The sequence below is a fragment of the Magnolia sinica genome, chromosome 13 (genome assembly GCF_029962835.1).
Source record: "Magnolia sinica isolate HGM2019 chromosome 13, MsV1, whole genome shotgun sequence".
Classification (NCBI taxonomy): Eukaryota; Viridiplantae; Streptophyta; class Magnoliopsida; order Magnoliales; family Magnoliaceae; genus Magnolia; species Magnolia sinica.
In genome coordinates, this window is record NC_080585.1 from 20,784,695 (window position 1) to 20,794,878 (window position 10,184).

Below are 10,184 nucleotides of genomic sequence, written 5' to 3' on the forward strand. Positions count from 1 at the left end.
GAGGTATAGGTAGGTTTATCGCTTTCATAAGACTAGGGTAGTTTGCTTTATTTGTCTGGCTAAAGATGGTAAACTTAGAGCTCCTGGGAGGCAACCCAGCTTTTTATTTTATTTTAGTTAGTTCAAATGTTTGTGGGTAATATTGCTGCAAACCCTCACGAGACTACAACTCGTCTACTAGGGGCAACCTAAGGGTTTAAAGGCTTGTTGCATACGCTAAATGCAATCGCGAGTACCTGCGAAAGTGGTGTAGGTAGGATCTTTTTCTTATGATTTTATTTTTGTTATTTTGTTTTTGTTGATTTCTCTCTTGTGCTAACTCGCTTTTACGTTGATATTTTTGAGAAAGCCTCTTGATCCTCCGTTCAGGTACTATCTTTCCATCACTCCTCTTTTATTTTCGTTGTCCCATGTGCATTGCATGCTCATATCGTTTACAATGAGGACAATGTAGATTTTAGGTTGGGGGTGGGAGATTAAGTCTCCTAATTAGTATTTTATCGGTCTTGAGCAAAAATTGCAAAAATTGTGAAAATTTTAAAATTTTTCTGGAACTTCTTGTGAATGCGAAGTGATTTTGATGGCCATCTTGAATTTAGACTTACAAGATACATGATGTTGGTGATTTATGTCTCTTGGATTTAGTTGTCTAATAAATTTCACAGTTGAGAGCGACTTATCAATCCATGATTAGAAGTTTTAAACATTGATTGAATCATAATTTTATATGTCACATCTCGCTTACACATTGAGGTTTCAGTTCAATATTGAAGGACTAACTTGGTAATCACTAAGCATGAAAGGAGCCAGCCCAGACAATTTTCCTATCACGATCAATAGAAAAAGAAAAAGAAGAAGTGAAGAAAAAGAAAATACCCAGGGTCGGGCGAATGGTCTTCCCCATAGGTTTGCTCCCTATATGTGAAGGTTCAATTCCCCACAGTTGATATTCGGAAAATATTGGGCGACTGATCTTCACCATAGGTTTGCTCCCTATAGGTAAGGATTTGATTCCTTTCATTAGCATGACTTTTGACGAAAAATCAAAAGCAAGGGTTGGGATGTTGATCTATGAGGTAGGTTTTGGTTTACGTTGTTGTTGACCTGAATGCTCTTGTGGAGTGCCAAGGATATCACGAAATAGAGAAATAAACCAGGATGATAAGACAAGATTTCACTATACACTCATGGTACTCATTGTTAGAATTTTTCTAATCGATGGATTAATGCTTAGAATTGATTATGAAATTTACCGTGCGCTTGAATACAGGAGAGAGTAATGCCCAACATTCATGAATCTTAAAATTCTAGGATCTGAATTATCTTTCAAAAGTCACTCGACTTTATAAAATTTTCCTATAAGTCTCAACTTAATTTTCGCATATTTTGCTCGGGACTAGCAAAATGCCGGTTGGGGGTTGTGTTGAGGGTCAAATAGTGCATATCAGACCTCAATTATTGCCTGGATTTATGAACATAATACTGTTTAATGGCCTGTTGTAATCATGTTTATGATGCAAGATGCAACTACAAGCTTGAACTGGAAAGGATGCTAAAAGCATAGATTTGACGCTCTGGCGTCACCAAGGCATTGGACGGGACTCCATGGGACCAAGATCGAGGATCTACACACCAGAGATCAGAGAAATTCTAGCCACTCACTTCAAACAGGCCTGAAAGACGTCCATAATGTAAGATCACAGGGTTCCCACCATCTGATCGGCTCCAAACTTTATACATGGACACGTAGAATTTCAGTTCCTAGATCCTTGTGGAAATGGCCCAATGGACAGATCAGCCCATAAATATTTGATCTGGGGCCCACCTAATATCTGGATATGCTTCAATTTTGGTCTCAACGCGTTAGATGGTTGACAATATGGATGGATGGAGCGGATTTCTCACAAACATCTCTGTAGGACCTCATGTACATCACGTATGTACGGTGCACAAGTGCACCAGCCGAGCACTGAATTTCTCAAAGTCGGTCGGTGCATGCTGACCGACTCTCTCTTCTCCAATTCAAAAAAGGAACCAGCGTCCTTACGCATGTCTGCCGTTTTCGTGCAGTGGGGCCCACCCCTCATCCAAATCATCAATTTGGACCGTACATTGTGTGCAGAGGAGGGGTATTAACCTCAACTAGGTGATCTTTTGACAACATGTAATCTATGGAAAAATCCTAGCCATTAAACGCAGGATGGACGGCGGAGTAGAATATCGTGTGGATCACACCGATTTCACTTCAAAAACATCCCTTACAGAATGGTTTTTTAAGTATATTCCAATGTACGGGATGGATTTCCTCATTGACGTCAATTAGTGGGACACCAGCCATCACAGCGTCGACATACACCGACTCTGTTCGCAAGCAGGGGCGTCGTCGATCGTTGTTGGGCCTCTTAGTTCAAAAGATCAATCCGAACCATCCATCATGTAGAGGGACTCAATATTGTCAAAACCATTCTGACCGTTTTCAGCCATACATGCATACATGTCCGCTACAACGATCATAAAAGGACCATTCAAATACCGTTACAGCAGGAATTCTTCCCTGGGCAGCATCAATGGAGGATCAAAACAGACCATGTCCGGTCAAAATTCCGAGGAGAAGCTGATGGACGGCATGGATCTCTCAAATGATAGATAGAGTGGGCCCCACCAATCATTCTTACGCAAGAAGCCTCGTTGTTGCGCGATTCAGAGTCCGGCCCTGTTACAAATAGCCTGCAAAAGGCAGGGCGGTGCTCTACATACATTGACCCTCTCCAACACCCCCTGGAGGTGATAAAAAGGGAAGAAAAGAGAGTTTTGGAGGGAATTTTGCAGGGTGCGCTTGAAGTCAGAGAACGTCGGAGATGGAGAGTTTGTTCTTTAGAGTTTTAATTCTTTTTTATTCTATTTATTTATTATTTGAGAGATCAAGCCCAATCATGTTGGGCTAAACCTCTTAACTAGGGCTAAGAGGTGAAGCTTGTAGTGAGATGGGAGACTCTATTTTTTTGATTTAACTATTAAATTGTGAATTAAGCTTGATTGTGGTTTGATTATTAAGGGAATGTTTTTAGTTTTTAATGGTCTGTTGTGACCGAAATTACAATGGGTCTGCGATAGCTTTGAGCATGTTCCTTTCCCTTTATGTTTATGACGTCAGGAAGCCATATTTTTCACCATCGTCTCCTGGGCATGGTCGGATGACTGTACCCTTCCTAACCTTCATAGCATGATAATTGGTTGGTAATTAGTTTAATTCTATTGTCTGCTTTGTCTCTTGGACATGGTTTGGTGATGGAATCCATTCTAATTCATATACCTTTCATCTCTTTAAAATTATACCAGAAGAAGTTCAGTTTAATTTCCATGATTCTTGAAGCAGGCTTAAGATCTCCCTGATCTCTACGAGTGGATCTTCTGAATCCCTAGTTTCCTACCTCTAAATTTCTTAAGTTTTACATTAATATTTCACCATTATTCCTCAAATTATAATCAATTTAGATTTCATCTTAGTCTAGTTCTAATTCTACCTAGTTTCAAATAACGTACAGGTTTCAGTCCCTTGGGATTCGACCTCGGTCTTACCGAGTTTATTACTACATCACAACCCTATACTTGGGGAGTGAACATCTACCTCATCATCTAATAATTTTTCATGCATATCGACCTCATCATTTAATGGTTCTCAACGCATGCTAACCTCATTGTTTTATGGTTCTTCATGCATTTAAGTTTTTTTTTTTTTTTCTATAAGTAAATCATTTATAAAAATTTAAGAAGTTAGGATATAATAATTTATGTAACGGAAATAAAAGAACCAATCAAATATAAATGAACAGAATGAACAATATTTTCTTATAACCCACTTACACTTTCTTTAATGCTGGACAATTATGTTTGTCGTGACCAGGACCCTACTTGCCATGACAGACGTAGTTCTCTGGCATTAAAGAAAGTGTAAGTCAGTTATAAGAAAATATTTACTGATATGCATGGAGAACCATCAAATGATGAGGTTGAGATGCATGAAGAGCCATCAGATGATGAGGTTGAGATGTAAGGTCGTGATATACTATAATCTTAGTATTTGACAGGTCCTTCATGCGGACCAATATAATAAGTTTCTTAATTTTTCATTAATTATCTAACAAATAGCTTTATTTTTATTTTTTGGATTTATTCATTTACTTGGTAATTATGCAACTATGGCTACATTAAATAATGCATATGAACCATAGGAGAGTAGTTGATGATTAATTTGAATGAAAGAATAATACTCCTTCAAGATGCCGAAGGGCTTTGTCCCAAGGTTTATCATCGGGTAACCCCTGTAGCTGGTACATGTGGCACCCGATATGTTGCTGTTTAAGCTGTATGAATGCTCTTTGGATGGGGGAGCTGTATGTTTTTTTAGGCTAGATCGGTGGATAGTCTCTCTATTCTTCCAGGCCTGAACCTATCTGGGCTATGTTTGTGTCAGCTGCTAATGGTGTGTGTGGATGACTGCTGATCTATTGCTTGTCATGGAGTGGCCCAGCCGCTATGCAGGCTCAGTACAAGCAGTTCATCAGCCAGAGCTGCTTCTCATTTTCGTGATTTCAGACCCCTCCAGCAGAGCAGCTCCTCTCTTGGCCTCTGGTTTTTGTGGATGCAAATGATTCTTCTCAAGCTCTGGCCGCTGGAGCAGAGATATGATTCGTTTTGAGCTGCAGGATGGTGATTGTATTAGATCATTAGATTCATACAATGCATGTTTGGGTGTCACAGCATGAGTGGGGCCGATGAGTGGTGTTTGCTGTGTTGCTGAGAGGTGTATCGTGTATATGTTGTGTATGTGCAGATGGGAATATTGGCGGGGAATGTATGTTGTGTATTGGATAGTTCTGTGTCTGGAGGGAGTGTTGTTTTAGGGCTGGATGCTGTTTGAAGATCTACTACATCAGAATACAGTTAAGGTGCAGAATCCATCATTAGAAAATGTAATTCAGATATAGAATCACCCAATCCATCATATAAAAAAAATGTAAAAAGTGCAGCCTCCATCCAATGCAGTTAAGAATTGTAAGTGTAATCTCTTTAAACTACTCTCTTTAAACTGCTTTTCGTTTTCAGGTGCTGTTGTTTTTAGGTTTCAAGGCTATTTACAGAAAGAAGCTTAACTGGCGTAGGCATTGTGGTTGATTGATTATTCCATTCCACCAAACAGGTATAAATATAGAAGACAAATGTGTGTGTGGCAGGAGCTGCTTTCATACATTGTAAGATGTGGCTTTTGACGCAGGAATGAACGTGATGAGGTCAATCACCGTCTTCCTCCGGTATAACTACTCCGAATCCACAGAGCTTCTCTAGACTTTTAACAGAGATTCCTCGAATCCACGAAGAGAAATAGAAAATAGAAATAAATTCTAATAAATTCGAAAATAGCTAGATTGATAATAAAAACGAATTTACAACCCTTTAAATAGTAATACCGAACATAGGAAGAAGTTTCAAAATCAAACTCCAACTCAAACTCTCTAAAATCGTGACTTACTATAAATAGTAAATTTACTATGTATAGACTCATGATTTCCACTAGACTTCATGGTTTTCGGCCAAAAATAGTAAGTGTCCAATTTGGCCTAACCACATTATTCCCCTAATTTTTCTAAGCCCTTTTCATGTTGGCACTACTCCTAAGACTTAATGGGTCAATAGTTATGATGGAACTAAAACTTACTATAAATAGTAAAAACGGAAATAAAATGGATTTTCGATCGTCGATCTGATGGAATCTTGCAAATTCAGCGTGGGAAACCCAGCATAGCAGGTTGGTTGGCTAAAGTAGCTTCTCCTACCCAAAATCATATATGGTACGTCGAATAACTCATTCCGGTTTGCGAGATATGCATGTTTTAAGGTTCTAACGGTCGTGATCACTTCCGCCTTCAATCGACAATTCTCTGGTCCATTTTGGACATGAAAGTGTCCGTGACCCGCTCTACATTAGCTTTCAACTGAAAGAGATTGATATGCTCCATGTCTAGGTGGTGAGCTAATTGTACATATGTCGGTATGAAAATGAATGGACGAATCAACACATGATCAGGTTGATAGAAGCCTTGATTTCAACGTTTGAATTGACGTACACAAATGGCTTATTTGCATGCATGTGGATATCATGCTACGACAAGGCAGTGATGACAATGACTATGACCAGCACAGCTATATATACCCTACAAAAAGGATGAATGCACTTGCATACCAACATGTACTAAATTAGTTCTCATTAGATTTCCTAACTCACATGAGAATTCAATTGTACTCATTTGGTGTTTCGTTCACTCTCTCTTCATGAAGGCAGCTTGTGTGCCCCTTGGGATTCCTCATAATAGCATCTATTTAGTTGCTTGTTATGTTTTCTGAAGCTTCAGTTGTAGCTACTTTTTGGGGTGATTCGACCTTGTTGATAGATTGGGCTGATCAAGAGGTGCCTGCTGCAGGTTTGTCTAATAGTAGGGAGCTATGGATAGAGAGGCTGTGAGATTTACGCATCCCTCTGCTGAATTGATCCACGAGTTGCTGCGGTTGGCTGATGGTTGACAGGGCTTCATGTTTGCTGTGATTTGCATCTGCCGATGAGCTGTGGTTTGTGGTTGCAGTGGGCTAGGCTGTTTAGTGATGGCTATCCAAGCACAGTTTATAATGGGCTTGGGTTGTAATAGGCCTTATAATGGGCTTGGGTTGTAATAGGCCACTAACTGTTGTTGCCCTCTTGTGCAGGTGTTGTAATCAATGGTCTTATATGATAGGTGAGGAGCATTTTTTTTTTTTCTTTTTTGGATTGGCGCCACCCAAATTGATGTATAAATTTTCCCAATCAATAAAATTACAGGTGAGTACTAGTAATGTTGTAGGTAGTTTTGGTTATCCTGTTTGTCCCTTGTTATTGTAAAATGAGATAAATTACCCTTTGCCAATTCGGAGTAGTTATCCCCTTGAGGAAGATGTGATCGACCTCATCATGCCCATCCCTATATCAAAGGGAAGGAGGAAGTGGATTTTGGCTTCAGCCCTTTTAAGAAGCCCTTCTCACACAAAAAAGAGGAGATGGTATTTTGGCTCCTTCCCTTCCTCCCTCCCTCCCTACCTACCTACCTACCCGATGCATCACGTGTGGAAAAGGTGGGCCACTCCATGGACATTGGGTCGGGAGGGTGGAACTTGGAAGCCTTTTGTTACCATTAACCTGCATTTGACGTAGGGTTTTGAATGCATCAGGAGTATCACATGGGCCGGACAGCATGCGATTTGGAACATCCATCAGGTGGCATGCACTGAACTGCCCTGGATGGAAAAACATTGGTCAGCTGACCAGGTAGATGAAAATTTCATGAGAAAACTTGATAACATAGTCAGATCCTGTGAACATTGTGCAAAAAGAACCATAGAGCGACACTCAAACCCACATTCTTGATAGATAAATCATACAAAAGAACCATACTATCTAATTAATATTCTTGAATGACTCACAATTCATTTTCTCAAACAATCTTCCCAAAAGAGAGGTAAAAAAAAAAACTGTTCTCCTTATTGTACAAATATGAAATTGTTCCTTTTAATTAATTACAAGAACCTGCACTACAACTAAAGGAGACTAGATGTCCAAATACAAGCACCAAGAGATTTGTTTGGAGAGTAATTGTTGGCTCTACAATTAGCCGAATGTACCTCGACGTTGAATTGAAAAATGCTTTATATCATTCAGTGATTATATAACTATAGATCTTCTGACAATCAAGAGTTGTTCACTCCACAAGCAAGATGAAAAACCGAGCCACATTTCAAAAGCAACTGAAGAGATCTCAGAAGGGTGGGCTGGAGGGGATTAGCTGGGCATCAGACATCCAATTCAACACTGATTTAGGTTATACCCAGCCAACCCACAAACCATATAACACCACTGGCCGCATCATTACCATCATGGATCCACTCCATCCAACATCACACCCAGAGAACCACTTCAACAGCAGACAGTAGCTTTAAAGAGAGCAGATGATGGAATAGCAGTGGGAGATGCTACATATCTCTTAGTTTTATAAATTGCTGCGCATGTTATATACTGTAAATGCTGAACCAAAAGCTCAAATCTAGTACTTGGTAGTCTGATTAACCTCAATCGAGTCATCAGGTGTCTATAGAAATATATTACTCCACTAATGGCTAAGATAAACATATTGTACGAAGGAATGATACAATAATATTCTGGAATGACTCCTGATTCATCTTCTCATACAATCTTCCCAACAGAAAAGAGAAAATTAACCCATTATACTTTTTTTTTCTAGAAAGTTGGGAGCATACCACCCAAAGCTTTGTTGATTGGGCAAAAAATTGTACAATCACTCAGGCGGGCGCCACAAAAAGAAGCGGGCCACCAATAGTTCAGCCTAAACAAATAAAACTATACATTTGAAAAGGAAAAGATATCCACTATGAGCACAAAATCCAAAACAGAAAACAGTTCTACATTGAACACTACCACAGCTGCACAAGACTCCAAGACAAAACCCTAGTACTTGCAACCACAACACTACAGAGCCGACACAAGCTTACCCACACGACGAATTTGGGAGAAGTATTTATGATTATCCTAAGCATCCCAGCTAGGAGCCTGGGTGAAAAATGCGGCAGCTACCACCATTGCAGAAACCAGCTTTAAGCCTGTCCAATCTTGGCTTTGATGGAGAGGGAGTGGAATGCCGATATCAAGGCTTCATAGGGTAACAAATCAAAGGTAGCAAAAAAATCAGCAGATAGCTTTATGGAATGGTAGATGTAGGGACACTCCATAAGCTCGACAGTCAGTACACCTACCCTTCATATACCCATACAAATACCAGCAACGCTATCAAATTCCACCTCAGAAAAAACTAACCATCACATACAGATGAGTCAGGGCCTCTTTGATTCGCCATGAGGAACTAGATTGGATCTGTAGGGAGCTTCTTACAGCAGAATCATAGATGGCCAGCTCAAGACACAACAACTACAACTACACCAACCTCGAGCCCACCAACTAAAACAAAGCATAAACAATCCTAGATGCTCCATATGACCAGGCATTATCAGCTGGCAAGAAGAGATGGCTGGAAACAGGCCTACTTGCAATTGCTACCAAGAAGTATGGATGCAGGGCAGCAGAGCAGAATGGAAACACTAATCATGGATTGGAAACACAGGGAAAACAACTAAAGAAGACTAAATGTCCAATTACGAGAACCAATAGATTTGTTTGGACAGTACTCGTTGGCTCCACGTAAAGAAGACCAATTTGGAATATGAACCTTAAAAGAAAATACCCATTAAACCGATCACAGGAATACTAGTTACAATAACTATCATCCAAAGAGGATGGTAAGACTGCATCTTTTTTTCTTCCTTTTATTATTATTATTATTATTATTATTTTTAATGGTTGGTTAATTCGGGAACTTTCTTTTGTAGACGTCACGTGTTTTAAAAGTTGAAGAATTCGCATTACATAAAATGAATCTAATGGGGCATGTCAATCATGAGTTCTTGATAATGGAAGTGTTGATTAATTACCAAAGTCACTCCAAAGTCCGGATGTTCTATCCAAGTATGGGCAGTCCTGGTAAAATTCAATTCTGATGAATCATTCAACACATCATTTTCTGTATAAGATATCTCTGTCAATCAAAATGTAAACCTTACCATGAAGATTACTTGGAACAAAATGACACCAATTGCTCATTAGGTGGACCACATTACTGGAATAAATGAACAACCGTCTTATTCAATACACGGGGGTGGCTGTTGACACGTGTGAGTCGATTCATCATATCAATCTCTCCCTGCATGATTGCCCTCACATTCGTAGTTTTACTTGAAGAATATAGGTTTATAGTTCGTCTCTCCAAATTTCAATTTTAGCACCTACTTGGCGACTGCAGAAGTCCAAATGCACAACAAAGGCTGTTTTTTCTATTATTTATTTAAAGCATATATGTGTGTATTCAATGCTTTCAGTATCAAATGAGCATTTTGAGGGTATGTCCAAACTGCCCTTCAATGAATTGTGGGTGCATTGGCCCATTTAAGTCGATGGCTCATGTTTGGTTTAAACCCTGCCCTACCCGACCCTAGCCCTTTAAGGTGAGGGCCACAACCAAGGCCTCTTTAGC